This window comes from Pagrus pagrus (genome assembly GCF_965226575.1).
Source record: "Pagrus pagrus genome assembly, chromosome: 18".
Classification (NCBI taxonomy): domain Eukaryota; kingdom Metazoa; phylum Chordata; class Actinopteri; order Spariformes; family Sparidae; genus Pagrus; species Pagrus pagrus.
In genome coordinates this window covers 18,036,610-18,055,811 of record NC_140202.1, presented here as the reverse complement: position 1 = coordinate 18,055,811, position 19,202 = coordinate 18,036,610, and positions in this window count along the sequence as shown.

Below are 19,202 nucleotides of genomic sequence, written 5' to 3'. Positions count from 1 at the left end.
GCTGCATGTTATTGTCAGAGCCTGACCGATGTATCACTTGGCGGATATATTGGCCCATCACAGATATATATAGGTAGGTTGTATGATATGTAGCAATATATGATCAAAATGCAGAAATAGGTGCTTTGGGTAATTTATAATGATTCAATTCCCAGTGAAGTTTACACTGATGTCATTTTTAGACAAGAATGTGTATTGTTCAGCTGTTAAATATCTGTCTGTGATGACCACATTCGAGGGTCACCAAAAGAAATGAATAAATATCGGCCGGTATCAGCGCCGCCCCCAAAATCAAATGACAGCCAAGCTCTAATTACTGTATGAAAATGGTAAATAATTATATAGAATAAAAAAGCAGTGTAACTTATTATAAAAAATGTTTCATATCATATAAATTGTGCGTGGACGCGTCATTTTTGGCTACCATCTTTGTTTTGGATTAGGAAGTAGTCGCAACTTAAGAAAAACAAGTCGGTCTATCTACAGATGTGACGTAGCTACAGGACACACCATCTGGATGGTTAGGTGTCGGTGTCAGTGGGTGTGTCGAGTAGTGTGACACAGCTTGATTCTTCTTGAAAAATGCATTAAAAACAATTTCTCTTTTACTATACTGTAGTAAAATTCAGTCACACGGTGCATGATTTGCCTTTTGATATCTGGATCTCATTGTTGAGTCTCATTCCCAGGTCGTCAAATAACGACCCAAAGCGTCTGTATTTGAAAACCTGGGACTCAACAATCAGCTTTCTTTCTGCAAAATCACCTTCCCTTACCTTAATACGACTGCATACAAAAATATTTTACACAATTATCAATCTGGATCACTGCGGGAGAAAGCATTAAACATAGTTAGACTCCGACGAAAATCAGGAGTGTAGCTGGTATTATGTAAGAGTTTTTGTGTCTTTAAGAGCCGTCGTGCACAAAGCCAGGTCCATGCACACATGGTTTTGGTGTGCAGAACGTGTCTGGCCCCCACAGAGCTCTGACAGCAACCTTTTAGGACGGACTGACACTGACTGCGAGCCAGAACTCATCACCCGACATCAGAGCCTGACCTTAAATGAATCTCTAGTGGCTGAACAAACCCATGCAGCCAGCAGAATCCGGTGGACAGAATCCCCAGAAGAGTGGAGGCTGTTATTGCAGCATATTAATTCCCGTTATTAATACTCGGAAGGACATGTTCAACAGTCAGATATGAGTGCCATGATTGACTGAGCACACCCTTTGATCAGCTGTCCACATGCTGCGTTTCTAACGTCTGGCTGTCATGTCCACAGGTAAACTGGATCTGTAGACGTCAAAGCTGCGAGCGTGTGCGCTTGAGTGTTCGCTCTCCGCAGTCCTCCCAGTGCCTCGTTGAAAACTCGTGACCTAAAACTAATGACACATTCTTGAATTAACCAGGCCTGCAGAATAAAGGATGCCGCTATTATTCATCAGAGAGTCTCTTCAAAAAGCCAATTAACAAGCTCTACTTACAGTGTGAGGAGTGATTTCATTTAATGGTGACCTGGTCCTTCACTGTGAATACTAAAATTCATTCCTCAGTTGATTAACACCACTCTACATACAAAGCACTTTCACAGATCTCGGTGGGCTGGTGGTCAGACAACCTGCAGTCTAATTGTCTTTGGGTCAAGTATCACAGCTACATGTCAGAGATTTGTTCCCTTCTAAATTAGGTTTTGAATTATTAATTTCCCTCAAGCATCGGCATAAACAACTTTTTCCTTTCTGAAAGAAACTTGCGGGAACAATTTTTGGCAACATGGGGAAAATCACTGACGTGTCCCGGCTCAACCCTGATCCCATGTTGTGTTTTTGATAGTTTCTCGTGGCCTCTTGCCACGGAAGGGATGAAGCAGATCTCCTAGATCAGCAGTTAATACTCCACCATCCTACTGTTCGCTTTTTTGCTGAGCAGGCACACATCACATCCAGTCCCAGTGTGGAGGGTTTCACCTCGACCCGGTTCACAGCTTCGATTCCAGTTTCTGAGAGCAAATCTTTCACTTTTCTTTATCAACTTCTGTATGAGTTGTATACACGTTGTACTACAGCGCATGCACAGAATTGTTGCATTTCATTGTCATGGACCATTTATGTCAACCCAGTTACCAGAATAAATTACAGAATTGTACGTTTCCGGAAACACAGACGTGTTAAATCTTTGGTTTTCAGTTTTATGTTGTGACAACAATGTGGTCAAGGTCTGGTTAGGATTAGGCTAAAAAAAATGGGCGTCCCCTTCTCCTTAAGATGAGAAGGTCAGCTCATATAGTAATCATCTGAACTCTGTCACTTTAATATTGATGATGATCCGGATGAAAGACATTCAACGTGTCCATGGTTTGCAGAAACCTGGTGACTCAGCTATTAATGTTTATCCTACATTAAAGTGTGATATTTTAGGCTTCTACAGCTGTTTGCTTTTTTTTTAAAGCACAATGTGTAAATGATTAAAATACTGGGATGTTGGTGAAATGCAATGCCTGGGAGTCACACTTTCACAGTTAACATGCTTACTTTTAAGCACTCAGTGAGCATAAATTAGCACAAAGTTTCACTGTCTCTCAACCTCGATCTCATTAAAATGTTATTTCCCATCATTTAAAATCGTGCATACAACCTCAATAAACCTTTGCTCTTTTGCAGCTCCTCTCAGAGATTCAACACAGTCCAAAAGGGGAAATCGTTAGGGCGTTCAAAAACAAGGATAAATCCTCTTTTTTTTTTACAAATGTGAAGCTCACAGCATCATCACACATGTTTGTGTGTTCCACCAGTGAGAGCAGGGCAGCATGCTTTACATCATGTTTTATTGACTGGATCTACATCCGCACCGAAAGCATCAAGTTGCGCAAAATTAAATTTGAATCAATTGAACCTCATGGAAAGCAGAGTTTGTGGTCCTTTTTATTGGAAGAACAGCAAGGCCTCTCTGACTGAACTGTGCACTTCCCATGTTTGAAAACAAGATTTATTTTATGGCTGTCGAGGGGCTAAACGATTTCCCCGCCAGGCTGCGTTGAGGAAGCTGCAGAGGAGAGAGTGCATTTCTCAAAACTTAATTCATCACCTTGCTACACACAGTGAAAATGATGGGAAAACATTTTGATAAGGTCTCAGCTGAAAAACAGTGCTTTAATGTGACGTTTAGGTTTCAGCAGAGGAGGAATTTAATGCTGAATTCTTCAGTAATGCTGTGTCACTTTGAGGACTGTCATATTTCTTAAAACCAGACGGTGGAAGACTTTGCCTCGAGTGACTCAGTGATCCAGTTAGCAAAGCAGCACATATCCATTTCCCCACTCAGGCTGTGATTTATTAGAGGCAGCATATCTTGGGATTGAGTTTCCTGACAAAATTAGCCATAGAAATTAGACTGATTAATGATCCAATACTGGTGTAATGCATGGTGGAGTTACAGTGATGGGTTTTTAATCATTACCTACAGTAAATACTGATTATCGAGCCCAACTTGGACTCTAAGAGCAAAATCAGGTGGTCCAAATGAAATTTAAAAGTAAAACTTCCTTTGTTCCTTTTCTGCAGAAATAGTAGAATATTTTACAAGTTTTGTATTTTCATTGTCTTACTGAAATAATGATATATTATACTTTCAGACTGTTTTTGATGAAATTGTTGAAATACATTTGAAATATTCTATATTTTCCTATATATTTTTATACTCCATTGTAGTAAACAGGTGATACCAGTCTGTCAACTCAAATTAGGGACATGAACGACCTGAGGTTTTAGGTTTCACTACTACATTTTTAGGATATGAAAATGAATTTTTTTGATGCATGAATATTTTGACATATTTTGAGGCAGCAGCTTTCCATCCTTTAATCGCAGTTACAGTACGATCCATGATTTAGATATCAAGTTTCTTTATTCTCAATTTTGAAATGACCTTTTTTTGTAATTTTTTTTCTAATTTATGTCACTATCATCTTTATGATGAGTTGCAGTAGTAATAGAAGCTATGTTTGGTTATTTTGTCTTGTTTTGCTTTAGTCTTTGTTTTGTTGTTCTTTCCCCCACTTTCTTCTTTTTGTCTTAACTATAAAGATAGAAGCATATACTAAAAATGCTATAAACATGAACAACATCAGATGTAATTTAAAGTAAATGTATGTAAGATCTTGCATCCTATACAATACTTATTTATTTAAATAGGAATTTAAGTAAAATAATTTGCCATCTTGCTAACTATAACCCGTGTTGCATTGTTTATGTAACGTCAGCCGAGGACGAGCTACGTGCAGTAATTCGTCCATCATCATAGCCGTCTACTGGTTTGTTCAGGTAGTTATGATCTGCTAGACAATGAGTTTATGTGAAGTTTAAATACCACAATCTCTACAATGCACCTGAAAAGTACATTGTGGACTCCTTCGAGGTGGATCATGATCTAAAATCATCAGATCGTCCACCCCAATGCAGCGTAGCGACCAACAAAAACAAGGTTTCAACAGCCGCACTAGATGCTCCATCGCCTCGGCTGCGCTTTAAATGCCAGAAAATTGCAGCTTAACCACACACTAACATTCAGTTCAGTCTGATGTGTATCTCTGTGGTTCTTTAACTCTGTAACAAACCCTTTCTCTGTTCTGCAGTCTCTTTCATTTTGTTATGGACATGCCACTGGGCATTCACTGGCCCCGATTCACAGCAGTATAATCTCGGTAAAAATAGATTATTAACAAGCATCAAACTGTGTCTTGTCATGTTAAAATATTCCAGGTTGATGGTAATGAGTTGGAATAATGTCATGCCACCTACTAGGCTGGCCTGCTCAACATTTATGAATGCCTGTGGTGTGACTGATGTGGTCTGTCACCGAGGCCTACATTGCCCAGAATGTGCGTGTTTGTATTTGTGGGATTTTATGTATTTATGTATACTTTGTGTCTCGTCTGGCTCTTTGATTAATCCTAAATATCCTTAATCTTGGGGGGGACTTTTGTTGTAATTTTGGCGCTGACAGCTGCTTGTCAGAACCTATGAATAGCATTACTGCCGTGGAGAAAAAATCTGCGCGTAATCAATCAAAAAGCAATGTGTTACTGTAAGCATCAAATAGGGGGGATTTTGAGCCAAAACCACAAGGGAAACGGTATATAATGAGAACGACCCCCACGTCCCTCCCACACACACCGGTTTATTATTTGTCAAAGAAGATGTGAGTACATTCACCCTCCTCCTCCCACACTTCTCGCACACAAACACAACATGCCACTCTCACACTTTCCATGTGCTGTATAAGCTCTTTTCTCGGCGTCGTGCACTCACTGTACAGTATGTCTTAGTTCTCAACTGATGCATAGCCAACAAGGCAGGTGATTCATAATTAATGCCGAGCTGTATATATTGAAATTCATCATGTGTGTTTGACCACGGGAAACCCACCGAGATGCGGTCTTAACATTGCTTAACACACCATGTTTCTCTCACATGAGCCGCCTGTGAGTTCGTATTCCAGACATTCAGTCAACTTTCAGTCTCCCTTTCGAAACTGATAGCTTTATATTTGCACCTCGTGGACCAGAGTCATCTATCATCACCGTGCCTTTTTATTTAGTTTCCACTTGGCCAAGTCACTTTGGTTTCCATCAGCCAACAATACGGATGGAGAAGCCGTCGTGATAAGCCTCTCTCTGCATCTGTGCACCACATCTGCTCCGGCTAAATTAATGCATTTCACCCGTATCGCAGTGCAAAATTGCCTCTCTGCCTTTAGTTCCTCTGACAGTGTCTGTTATTGACCGGTCAGATGCGATAAAGCTCGCGCCTCCAGATGTACAGTATGTGCTTCTGCTCTGGATAAAAATGCACAGCCACGTTTCACCGTGCCCACAGGTGAAAGAGGTGTGTATGTGTGTTAGCGTCACGTGCTCATGCATATATGCTGAATGTGGCCGTGAGCCAGGGCATATATTTCTACATTATTGTGTTGTTATTGTTACCCAAAGCTAGTGTGGGTATTTGTCATGGGATTACAGCTTCTTTTGTAATATCCAGATCACTAATATTCTTGTATGTAGAAAAACTTGTGATCATTTATGCCTTGCTTCAGGGCACGGTGTCTTTTTGATACGAGGGGCTCCAGGGTCAGAAATCTTTAGAATATGTACACAGTGGCTTCACTATTTATATTTCGGCATTCATACAGAATTATTATGAGAAAGGTCTAGCTAATTGTATGTGTATAATAATACAAGATATAATAAAAAGATGTATATTAAAGTAGGCAGTTCTTTTCACCTCTGTCTGGGCCCCCTAGTGACACTAAGGCCCTTGGCATGTGTCGTGAATGCATATATCTAGATCTGTGTTTTCACCTTTGTCCATTAATTTGTTGGTTTGTCAGCGGGATTACACAAAAACTGACAGACCAGGATGAAACTTGGATGGAGGATGGGTTTCAGAATAGATAAAGGGACAGTTACGGGAATTATCATCACTTTCTTTAATGTTTTTCGTAATACATGGATTTCGATGAAACGACTCAGTCGTATTTAGGTGGCTGGTATCTATGAGTGAGTGCAAATGGGGACAGTTAGGCCTTATGCGCTCTGAGTGCCATTCTCATTCTATTTTATATTCTCAAAAATCCCATTAAAAGACCAAAAGCACTGTGTTAGCTCTTTTGTCAGTACTTTTCCCAGCCATCTGTGGCCCAAACCCATTAGTTCCTAGAAAAATTGTAAATGGTTTAAAACCGGTCGCAGATAAAAAGGAAAAAATAATTTCCTAAAACAAATGAGCTCTGCATTTTTTCGCAAATGTACTTAAGCAGGAGTAAATTGTGTATTTGTCGAATAAACTGCGGTGGCTTGTTTTCACAGTTTTTGCACGTCAATAAAGGTCTTTGGCAAAGAGGAATAAGCTGCATCTGGCTGCTGCTACTGAGAAAGTACTTCTTAATTGGATGTACGCATTGTTGGTTTTGGTGATTTCATGGTATTTGTTGACAATATGAAAAAATAGCCTGTAGAATATTGATTAAATATTAATAATATGCCACAGTCAGTTCAACAACTGTTCTTCTAGCATTTGCCTGACTTTTCTTCCTGCACTTATATACTTTCAGGCTGTATATACAATATTAAGAAAGCAGAACCTCTGTGCCCTTTTTCCACTCTGGAAGAAAATGAATCTGCGTAACACTGTGAGAGAAAGCGCCTGGTGTGCCACGGCTGCTTTGTTGTGCTCTAATGCTACTAGGCAACTTCTCAGGCATGGGGAAGATTACCAGTCACATCAAAAGACCCAACTGCCAATCTCAAGCTGATGAGAACAGAAGAGTTTCTCCCTCTTTACTTAAAGGATTCCCAGAGGTAATCCTCTAACTTTCCACATTCATGTGTGACCAGAATACCTTGACGTGTTTATGTAGCATAACAGAATACAGTTTTCAGATTGTATTATTACATTTTTCCTTTTGAAATGTATCCGTGTTGAGTTGCTGGATCAACTCGCGTGCTCTTGGTGGCCCACAGCGGTGTGTTTGTGGCCCCGGAGCCACCAAATGGCTCCCGCCATTAATAACGTCATAATGAGGAACTTCTGTTGTGGTGCTTCACAAGGCGATTGAATGTTTAATGCCAAGGGCAAGTGCACATCCATGAGCATCCTGCTGTCTATATATACCACTTAAGTTAGCGGTGGTGGAGTGTGTGTGTGTGTGTGTGTGTTCAGTATAGATGGAGGAGGAATCAGCACAGTGGTTTGACCTCTGACCGTTCATCCTTCAGCTCTCATTGCATCAGTCCTGTCAGAAACACTCCTTTTGCTGGAGCAACAACATCAAGGTCCCACATGTATAACCGTGGCCTTTGACAGCTGGAGCGCAGCCATGCACAGACACACACACACACGGTTAAAAATACCCATAAATATATCTGACTTGGTTGGAAATGTGGTTTAAAAGCCTGTTTATCTGCTAATCTGCAGGAAATATGGGTTGCGTTTATCATACAATCGCATTGACTAAAACAGGAAAGAGCTGGATATTCAGCTACACTGTGCTACTAAAATAGAAATTGGATTCACTCCAACAGGAGCTGATGTGAAAGGTTTTGGGCCACCCATGGTTATTAAATCATTTTTCTCGCACTATCTTTCAGAAAATGAGTCTCAAATTCAGTGGTTTGGGAGTAAACCCAAAGCTTTCACCATCACAGTCTGGCTCCTAATCTGTTCTTATCAGTGTCGATGATATCTCTTCATCTCCACAGTCAGCCTTTATTTGCCCTACAGTAGCTGAGTGGAGGGGTAGAAGTATGCACAGAAGAGTTTGACAGTCTTACACTGTTGGTCTGACGATTTGTAAAAGCTCAGTGGTGACAGCGAGCAGACCAATCATAAAAGCGCTACCACACACTCAACTGTCATGGTCACATCATCATGAAGGACGTGAAGATGTCAATCACAGTTGGCTGATGATTTTGCAACAACAGTGGGTGTATAAACAGTGTAGTACAGTATATTATGAAACGACATCTGGCAAACATATCAGTCCTCACTTTAAAGATTCACTGCAAAAAGGAATACAAGAAATAAACCTTGAGATTAACCTAATACTAGTGAAACCATGCAGCAAGAGATTTCATCTTCATCTTCACGATCAATGTAGGAATACAGCATAACTAGGAAACAACCTTTCAAACAACAGAATTAATCTCATGTTTCCAGATCGAAGACTTTAAACCCTGTCGCTCCCTGAGGTACGTTAATCCCTTCATGCTTGACCCCATTTACTGCAACAACACCTCTGACCTTCATTTATCACCCTCCCCACCTATTATAGTACACTAATTTGCCTATTTAACATATATGCTCAGTGTTAACAAAATACAATGTATGTTGGACGTTATAAAGGAAGAATAAACACTGGATTTGGCCCTCAAGTTGTTGTTGCTGTGGCTGCTTCTTACACTAAATTGTTAAAAAATTGTTAAATGGGTCAAATACAGAGAACATTTGCTCCATGGGAACAATAAAGGGAGCCTGTGTGCTGGGTAAAAGTCAATATTTATCGTCGCAGGGATATCACAACATGCTCAGCCCATCTGTCAACACAACCTATAGGCCATGTCGTCCTTTTGATCCACATATCTTTTTAGGCCGTTCAGGTAATATCTGCTTTCTCTCCCCCTGAAGCAATATTAAATACAGTCTGAAATGTATCTACTTTCATTAAAAGCAAAGGCTCATGGCATCTTCACCCCGGGGAAAATCATGTGACACAGCAAAACTCATTTATTTTTTTTATTTTTTTTTCTGGCTTGCCTCTCTTATCACGTCCTTCATGTGCTCTCACCCGTCCTAAATGGATGAAAATGAACTGCTCCTCCACAATCCTCTTCCATGATCACCTGATTAATTTTGGATATGTCTGTCTGGGATATTCATCTTAGCCCGAGGCTCAATTCAACCTCCGTCCTGCACTATAAATAAAATTGACTTTCAGATGTCCTCTTGTCATTTTGGTGCTCTTCCTGGCAATGATTGCTTTGTCATCCTGTGCTAATATATTCAAACCGAAGTGGACCAAAACAAATTATGAAAAACAGGGTTGTGCAACAGGTCTGGTTGCATGAACAAACACACAAACACAGTCAGTCATGCCTAAATGCCAAGGCACACGGCCACTCAGCTGGGCCACTTGCTCGTGTATGGAAATGTGCACAGGTTTGACTTGTAGCATCAAATGTAGCGTAAACTGTCCTGAAACTTTGTGATAGCCCCACTCCGATGTGCTACATGTGTGCACAACATGTTTCAGTACTCAGTCAAGACTGGTAGCCGGACAACTGAGACACCTTGGAGGCACAGTTGGCTCAGGTGCATGTCATGTAGCGGGGTTGTCTTGCACAAGAAAGTGCCTTGGATCGTTGTTGCGTGTCATCCTCTCTCTCTCTTAGTTTTATCTTTTCTATGAAATATCCAATAAAGACGCTGAAAATGGAGTGGACACCGTAAAACAGCTCCTTACACTGTAATAGAATGAAAAAATCTCAAATGGACCCAAGATGTTATTGCCATTTTCAATTAATAGAAATTACATGTCAATACTTCCCTTTTTTCTTTATATTAATGGCAAACATAACACATAACAATATTGATTCCTTTGTCGTGAATACCCATCATGCCTAATGCAGGGCTGAGTAGTGTGTGAAGTCGGCTGTTTTATCCTCCAAAAGTGCTACTTTTTGTTAGTGTTTCTCTTTTTATGGTGGTTTATGCTGGTAATTGTCTTTTTTTTCTGGTAAGTGAGTTTGTAGCAGTCCCAATATTTTATCGCGAAGGCTTAAGAGACGTGGGAGGGATGGCACACCTGGGTGGTTCCCATTCTGTCCTTGACACATTGCAGACAGACTGTCAGCCAGAATATCTGGTCCGTCTTGGCCCGTTGAGATTTCTTTGCTGTCTTGTTCTGTCTGATTGAGGGAAGTTTTGAGCATTCTGCAACCTAGTTGTGACTATCAGAAGTAACCGTTCAACGTGGCTACCTGCATCGGGGCCGTGTAGTGCTATATATTCATGAGACCAGCTTGTCATAAAATATCCTGGGGCCTGCAGGTTTCTTTTGTCTTCACTGAACTCGTTTGATTTCATTTAACTTGGCAAACTTTAAGTCAGACTTACATTTCAGTTTTCATAGAGGTATATGTGAAAGTTGGGATTCCCCATAGGTAAATATATTTTTTGACATATATCTTTATGTGGTATGGGACAGGTCATCAGGCATTTCCTCCTTTTTTTCTTGCTTTGTTTTTGATTTCCTCTGGTTTCTCGTTATGTGTCTCACGACATTAACGCAGGCTATGTTCAGACTGCCAGCCAAAATCAATTTTTTGGCATATCCAGATTGATTTTGGGAAGTGTGAACAGCAAAATCGGAACTAAACTGCATTTGTAGGTGGTTTGAAATGCTGATTTCTGCAGATATGTCTCATATGTCTTTCTTCTGTGTCGCTTGCAAGTCAAATCCACAGTCATGGGAGTGCATCAGGGAGGCTGACCAGAATCAATGCAGAGCAGTATGGAAGGCGACACGGAGAACAACAGCCTGTAGACAGCCATGCTGAAATAACATTTCTGCTCTGCGACCTGCCAGCATGATTGCTTGGAGGGCGACATGATGGATCTTCATTTTTCATGCTTTTGTGTTGGAAAGCCAGCAACTCAGGCAGATAGGCTGGTGATGTCTGGACACAAAAATCCATTCTGGTCAAACATAAAACAAAAAAAAAACAGTTCTGACACACAGATCTGATTTGAGAAAGTAAATATTGGACTTGCCTGCAGTCTGAACATAGTCATAGAAGGCATATAAAAATATAGGCAAGAAAACAAAACAAACAAGATCATCAGCAACACATAAATACAGTCCATCTAAGTTCCAGCAAATTATTCATCTAAAGCAAACCAAAGGAGTAAGAAGTTAAAAGCTTTTCTAGTGCTACCCCCTTCATCTATTTTTATACTTTATCTGTAGGCTTTGTCATTAAAAAAGAAAACTCAACCATCCATCAGCAGCCAAATAAAAAGAAAATGTTAGTCCATAACCTCCAGCATGTTGTAAGCATGTAAAAGACACCAAGTGCCTACTGAAAAATAAATGAATAAATAAATCCACAATCCTACTGGCAATAAAAACAGATGGACTTCAGTTTCTCAGGTCACCGGCAGATGGAGGACAAACATTCCTGGGTGTGTATAGCATGTGTATTGTGTTGCTGAACAAAGGTCATTTGGACTCAAACACAACACGAGGCTTAACTGAAGACTTTCTGACACAGAACATTATGACTTTAAGGTAGAAGGTACTGCAGGACTGTTACATTTGTGTCACGTGTGAGCTTTCAAAATACAACTATGGCATCTGAACATACGCCGTTGTGTTGTGTTGCCGACACTCCTGCTCTGAATATACAGACTGACTGACAGGCAGCAGCTCCTCCTCTGCATGCTGCCTGCGTATTAGTCTGATTTTACACTCTGCTGAGTTTGTTGTCGTGTGTCTTGTGTGTGTTTGTTTGCCGTCATTGCTAACAAAATGGTTATAGGCTTCCCTTGTGACCTGCAGAAAACGTGCTCTCACGACACACCCGGGTCAAAGGTCGCACTGAGCCTCGAATCGCATTCAAGGACACGGGTAATTCGTCTCTCTGATCAAATCTGCGACAGTAAATGTCATCTAGTGTTTTTTGATTAGTAGTCCATTTTGGTATCAATTTCTTTTATTACTCTGTGTGCAGTGGGGAATAAACCTGATGTAACCTGCTCAAGGTCGTTTTATAAGAGCCAGATTTTATTTAGAAGCTGCAGATAAATGACAAAACACACAGCTCAGTATTTAATGATTTCATTTTATATAAACTCCTGTAAAAGGCCCGCGCAGCTTATCATCAACAGTTATTTAATTGCGTATTTAGCCAATCAACGCTTTTGTGAAAGGATTAGCTTTGTTTAGGAAACGAGAAAATCTACAAGCAAAACAGAGAAAGGGCCTAAAGTCACATTTCTTTCTGGACCTTTGGACGCAGTGAGACTGCAGTGCAACATCTATTTACCAAGTGCGAAAAGACTTAAAAGCCTTGTGAATCTCCTTCAATCCTCCGGGGCAAGTCCACATTAACATAACTGAATCAAATTTGCTGCAAAATGTCATTGTCATGCCAGTGTGACCGGGTCCTGAGGAGTAAACAAGTGGAACTACAGAAGAAGCTGACTCCTGTCACAGGGAATGATGCAAAAATATTGAGCTTAGCAGTTGAACCTTTACATTTAGCGTCAAGAAGGTGCAGAAAACTATGCATCACTCCTGTTTAATCTTTATTAAATAATAACTTTGCATGAATCCCACTGAGAGAAATAAGACGCGAATACAGGCGGGCAGCTAATGTCTAATGAGTATTGGCTGTCTCTAATTAGTGATAGTGGAGATGAGGCAACAGTAAAACTCTATTACAACAACAAGTAATTGCATGACACATTTCCCCGTAGACTGTCATTAATTTAACACCTCCGGTATCTTAACTTCACAACTTGACATTTTTGTCTCTAGAGAAGTCACAACTCTTGTGCTATAAACTTTTGTCTCTTTTTATTCTCTAGATTCAGCTTCACTCTCTAAATCATTGTGACAGAACCACTAAAGCTGCTACCGACCATAAAGTAAATAAGATGAAATAAGCACAAAAGCTTGACCTGACTCCTTACTCTTTCTCCAATAAATGAGGATGACGTGAGCTCATCCTGTCTCACCTGCAGCCTTCTGGGTTGAGTATTTCATGGAACTTAAATCTGAAAACAGCATCACAGCGCTTGACATCAAATAATAAGGCAAGCTGTTATGTCCATCCCCTCTTATTGCACATCCAACAATAATGCAAGGAATCTCCGACTGTCTATCCATATGTGTCTGCAATAATAATATGAATAAGCAGCTAACACCGCTATGGCTTCATGGCTCCGCGGACTGAAGCTGGGCTAACACTCCAGGGCTTTTAAAATCCAAACTGATTTTGAGATCAGTTGCGGTCACACGAGCAACGCCACAGATTTTCTTCCCTTGAATCTTAAACATGCACACACTACGAGATCTTTAAAACAGTATCACATCACACACTACTCTACCCTGATCATGGGGAAGCAGACATAAAAAAAGTGGAGATAGAGCTGCGGTGATTAAAAAAAACAAAAGCAGAAGGGAGGGAACGAGTCTGGATGAGGGAGACGCGGTCAGTTTTATTATTCACCATTCTTCAGCCAGGACTGGAGGTGAGATTTTCAGTTTCTTTCACCAGTTGTATGTCCGCTAATGTTAGCTTCATGGGTCAGAATGTTGAGCGTTGCTTGGTAGCTTCATCAGCAGCAATTTATAGGAATTTCAAGGCCGTTTTAATTGAAAGAGTGAAACTCGAATAAAGAAAACATCACTACACAGTTAGCGGTGAAATGTTAGCAATGTATGTCTGGAATTAAAGGGATATTACATTGTTTCTAACAAAATACTTGCTGCAATGAAGAGCTTGTAGATCTGGATACCTTATTGTAACATTGTTGATGCATGAATAATCTGTTGGTTTGTACTGATGGCGCGAACATGAATAAAAATATTGGTACCCTAAGAGAAAAGAGAGCTGCGTTCACAGACAGCTTCCACCTGCTGTCTCTGGTTGTCTCTCTTAACATATGACACAGAGTGCTGATCAAAACAGAGACACGTTCTGTCTTTTTTCTCGCCTCAAGGCAGCGCTCACCAGTGAGACAGCCCGTTTATCCTGTGGAGTCCCACTTATCCTCTGTGATTTAATACAAATAACATGGCCTGTCCATCAGCCGGCACCCGTGAGGTCCTCGACAGCCTCGCTTCATCCTTATTGCCTGCTGTAAACCATAAACAGCAGCCATTCCTCTGAGCTGTAACATGTACCTGCCAACACGCATCCACACTGCCCCGCTGCTGTCACCAGCAGCCCACGACTTAACCTTTCACTTCTCATTCTCCACAGACGCTCTTCTTCCTCCTCCCTGCATCTCATATTCAGATTGCTGCCTGAATGTGTAATGGTGCATCGGGAAGCAGAGGGGTTATGGCTTTGTGCTGAGTGATAGATGGGCCGTGCAGAGTGTCACAAGGTACCCATTGAACATCTGGAGGCAAGAAGTGACAGGTGCTGATGTGCCCACTCTCGAGGCAGTGCCCTTCAAATGGTTTAGATGGGTCAACTCTACTGCATCATGATCATGTCATAACGTCTGTTCGCTACCTGGAAAGTCCAACTCAACGAATGTAGGAAATGTCCATTGAAACTTTACGTTTTTACGTCTTTTTGTAGCAAAACAGGAAAGTGAAAGAAAAAGGATAAGAGCTGCACATGAGAATTGTTAATGCGATATCGAGGAAGGATGTTTTCTTAGTGCTTCTTCGGTTCATATAACATCAGGCTGTCTTTCATGCTGCAGCCTGAATGTGTGTATGTGTGTGTGTGTGCTCATGTGCATGACTGTGTGAGTACACGGGTCACTGATGACAGGGGTCTGATCCTCCCCTTGAGCCTCCCCTTCAGCAGATTTCCCTGTAGAGCCACCGTTACCTTTCCACTCTCTGTGTTGTTTTCTCCCTCCATTTGTGTCCAGGTTTTTCACTTTCACTTCAAGCTGCAGGCCATTTCAGCTCTGTTGCTTCGATCCTGCACACCTGCAAGACTGCTGTGTTTGTCCTGGAGGTCTGCAGCAGGTGGAAAATACAAATGAGCGGAATGGAGGCAGACAATTTTTAATATTAGAAGTGTGCAGTCACGGAGTTTCTTTGTTTGTATTCTGAGTCATTTTTCTCGCCACCTGATGAATACGAGTCCGATATTCACTCTACTCTTAGCTCTGTTTTGGTCTCCACCAGCTACTGAGGGTTTAGCTGCTAAATGCTCACACATGTTCACCAGCTAGTTGCTATCTGTGTTTCTGCTGTTCAAATCTTGAGGTTTTTTTTTTTACTTTTTTACTAAAATTGAATCATTCCAGGAAATATTTACCTAAATACTGATGTGTGTATGTGTGTTGCTCAGCTAAATACATGTTTAGGTTATGCTGTGCGTTAAACAGCCCTTCAGGTTGCTGCTTCTTGCATCACAATCTCCTCGTGTCCCCTCACATAAAACCAGAATTCCTCTTTCATATTTCTTTATGATAGCATATAGAGTGTGCTTTGTTCTTGGCCATAAAAGACTCTCCAAGGAGCATTGCTTTAGACTAGAAGGCAAGGAAAGAGTTTAGGGGTCAACATGTGAATTCTTGGAGGATTTTCTTGGGATGGTGTTGGCCGGAGGAAGCTGTGCTATTTAGCCTCTAATTAAGAATCCTTCAGCCTCAAATGCTGAGACATTTATCTGCACCTCGGGGTCTCGTCGGCGCAGTAACTAAAACTCAGGCTTTCAGAATGTGTGGCTGGCGGTTCCCGCGCGTTCCCCTCCCTCTGATTTATCACATCAATCAGCCAGTTACTGTACGTATTGTTCTCACAGCCACAGCAGCGACCCGGCTGAATGAGTTAGGATGCAATTGGGTGATGACGTCTGGAGGAAGCAGCAGAGGCCAGTAATGAGCTTGTATGTCAGGACTGTAATCTCATCTACATGTAAATGTATTCTGGTAGAAGTTGGCCCACTAATTTATTCATCCAAGTGTAACTTCATCAATTTACCCCTCATCCTGCTATCAACGCACCACAAAAGTCGGTCTGGGGAGAGGTGGGGAGAGGAGGCGTCTGATTCCACCATGAGATGCTATTGAAGTTTTTTTCTCGCAGCAGGGGAAAACACAGGATGGAGAGGATTTTTTTCATTTTGAATGTGAGATTGAGAAGCCGTGTGGCTTGTGTAAGGCTGTGTAATTGCTTCATATTTAATAGGACAAACATGCAGCCGGGTGGGTGAGAGTCGGCCTCAGACGGAGGCAGCCGTTGCGTGCCCCGGGCTCGCTGCTCTTGCTTTTATCCTTGTCGGCCTGTTTCCGGTATGCACTTCTCGTGTTTGCTGCAGCCGTGCATGAAACGTTGCGCCGGATGGCTGCGGCCGACTACTCATAGTGAACCTGTCTCACTGGCGTGTATGCGAGGACGTGTGTGTTAAGTGCTGGTGGGTAAGTCATGTAAAATCCGTCTTGTTGCACAAGTGAAATGTACTTTGACTATTTTTGGAAGATGAAATGAAAACACAACCTTAGACTCTTTCTTTAATGACTCTCGGTTTATTCTTGTCCTTTTTTCACACAAAGGAAATCTATTGGAGGACTGCTGTTCATTTGTTTGCAGCACTGTTGCCGCATAACAAGAGGGTCCTTGGTTTTAGCATGTCTGTGAGGAGTTTGCATGTTAACTTTTGTTGTTTTAAGAGGGCAGGAAAAGACAAGAAGTTGGTGCACATATTTCTTGACAATCCACAGGTAGGCACTTTTTTAAATGTTGGATAAGGCCAGGCTAAGTTTTTCCCTTTTCTCTGCCTTTATGCTAAGCTAAGCTAATTGCCTCCTGCATCCAAATCCACACTTAATGCACAGACATGAGATCTGTATTGATTTTCTCATTTAAATCGTAAAAGGAGAGCAAAGTTGCATATTTTCCCAATTTTTTGGAAAACTCCTTTCGATAATGTGTTGTTAACAAGCTGCAACCTCTGGGGAAACCTCCGCTGAAAAACTAAGCCAATGCCGAAGTGCCAAAGCCGGGCCAATCCCCAAAGACCCTCATGGAGGAAACAAATAAGCATGTGTTGGCCTGCAGCCTGGTACAAAAACATTTTTGGTCTCTAGCTCATGATTCACTTAAAGTTATGCATATTCAAGGGTGTGGGTGCTTTGAATGACAGCTAGCTGTCTAGCTGGCTGTCATTCAAAGCTTTTTTCCCTTTTTTTTCTTTCTTTTTTGTATTTTTAATATATCGAGGTTACTTTGATATATTTACCATCACAGGATTAATGGGATTTGTGAGAATAAGGCCTGAAAAAAATTGGTTGAATACCTCACAGTCCCTCACACAGCTGGGCATGGAAGTACACCTTAAATGTGCTACTTTTTACACAGTTGTGGTTAACTAGAAAAAGTTGAGGGACTTGAAAACTTGACCCAGATTTCCAGAGGTATCTGACTTGCAGATTCAAGGCTGTCGGGACGCACCATTAGTTTTGGTCTCTGTGAGGGCAGATGTCTCACTTGGAGAGGAAGTTCATGTTCAGAGGAGACGTTTCCGTTATAGTCTGGTGCCCTGTCCAAAATGTACCCCACCCCTTGCCAAATGCATTATAGAGTCCTGCCTCCCTCCTGTGAACCTGCATAGCTGACCAGGTAAATTAAATGGATGGATGGCTGTCTGGACGGAGGACTGTTGCATGTTGCTGCCAGAATTCCTAAAATATGAATCCTCACCGCTGAAATATTGATTTTGTGTTTTCCTGCCGTCTTGGGACGATGATTCGATCACTGTGTAGTTTCACTGGAGGGCCTAATCTTGTAGACCAGATGAATGGTAAGTGGTCTCTAAAAGGCTGTCAGTGTTTGTTAAATGTGAGCTCTCTGAAAAGGTCATCAACCCTGTCTGTTCACACACACACACGCACACACACACTAACATTATAATCATCATTCCTCCGCTGCCATCCCCTAAAGCTAGGAAGACGTGCAGCGTGAAACACAACATTGAAGGATAAACATGGAGACCAATGTCACTCGGTCAAATAACTGAGCTCAGAAATTAAGCTATGATTTCAGATATGTTGATGAGCCTGTTTGTCACTGTTTAAATGGACCATGAAGATTTGTGTGTGCTATTCAATTACAGATAAAAAAAAAAAAGAGGTTTTGTGTTTGCGGTTTATTCAAATGTTAATATTTTACAGTGTAAACACCTTTTTAAATGGCTAACTCCTTAAACACATCCAGCGGTCAGTACTTTAAAGCTACAAAAAGTATTGGTAAAATATTAATAAATGGTTTATAAAGCATTTTAATTGTTTTTTAACATTGAAACAACTATTACCTAATGTTTAATTAGCAAAAAAAAAAAAAGTTACCATTTTTAATGATGGTTGATATACAGTAAGGTGTTACCCAGACTATTTTTGTACTGCTGAACCAGCATGAACTCATACAGTATATACAAACCAAAACAAACAACAAACATGCAGGATTGAAAGGCGTGCAGCATAACACACGATATACCAACAATCAAGAACGAATGTTGTTATATTTCAACTGTTTTACTTAAAACTTATTCTGAGGTTTGACCCAAAACAAAACTGTCTTTCCTGTAAACTGTGCTCGGCGGCAGCTTCTTTTGAATATGTTGGTTTTAAAAGTGTTTACATTTTCCTCTTCAATCATTGTCAACTGTCTTTCATGAGAGAAATCCTGAGCTTTTTTGTTTGGATAAAACAGAAAAGGGAACGCACAGCTGGATTGACTAATGGTGACCTCTGTGGCTGAATAAACACCACTTGTACAGACTCAAAAAAAAAACCAATGTGAAAATGACACAAAACTGATGTATAGGCCAGGAATTCAAGGCAGTTCCCAGAGCAAAAATGAGCAGTGGTATCTCGCTATCTCTTCATAGTAGCCTGGGAATTCCCTAAAAATAAAAACTTCATTTTTTCTTGCCATGTTTTACTGTTTT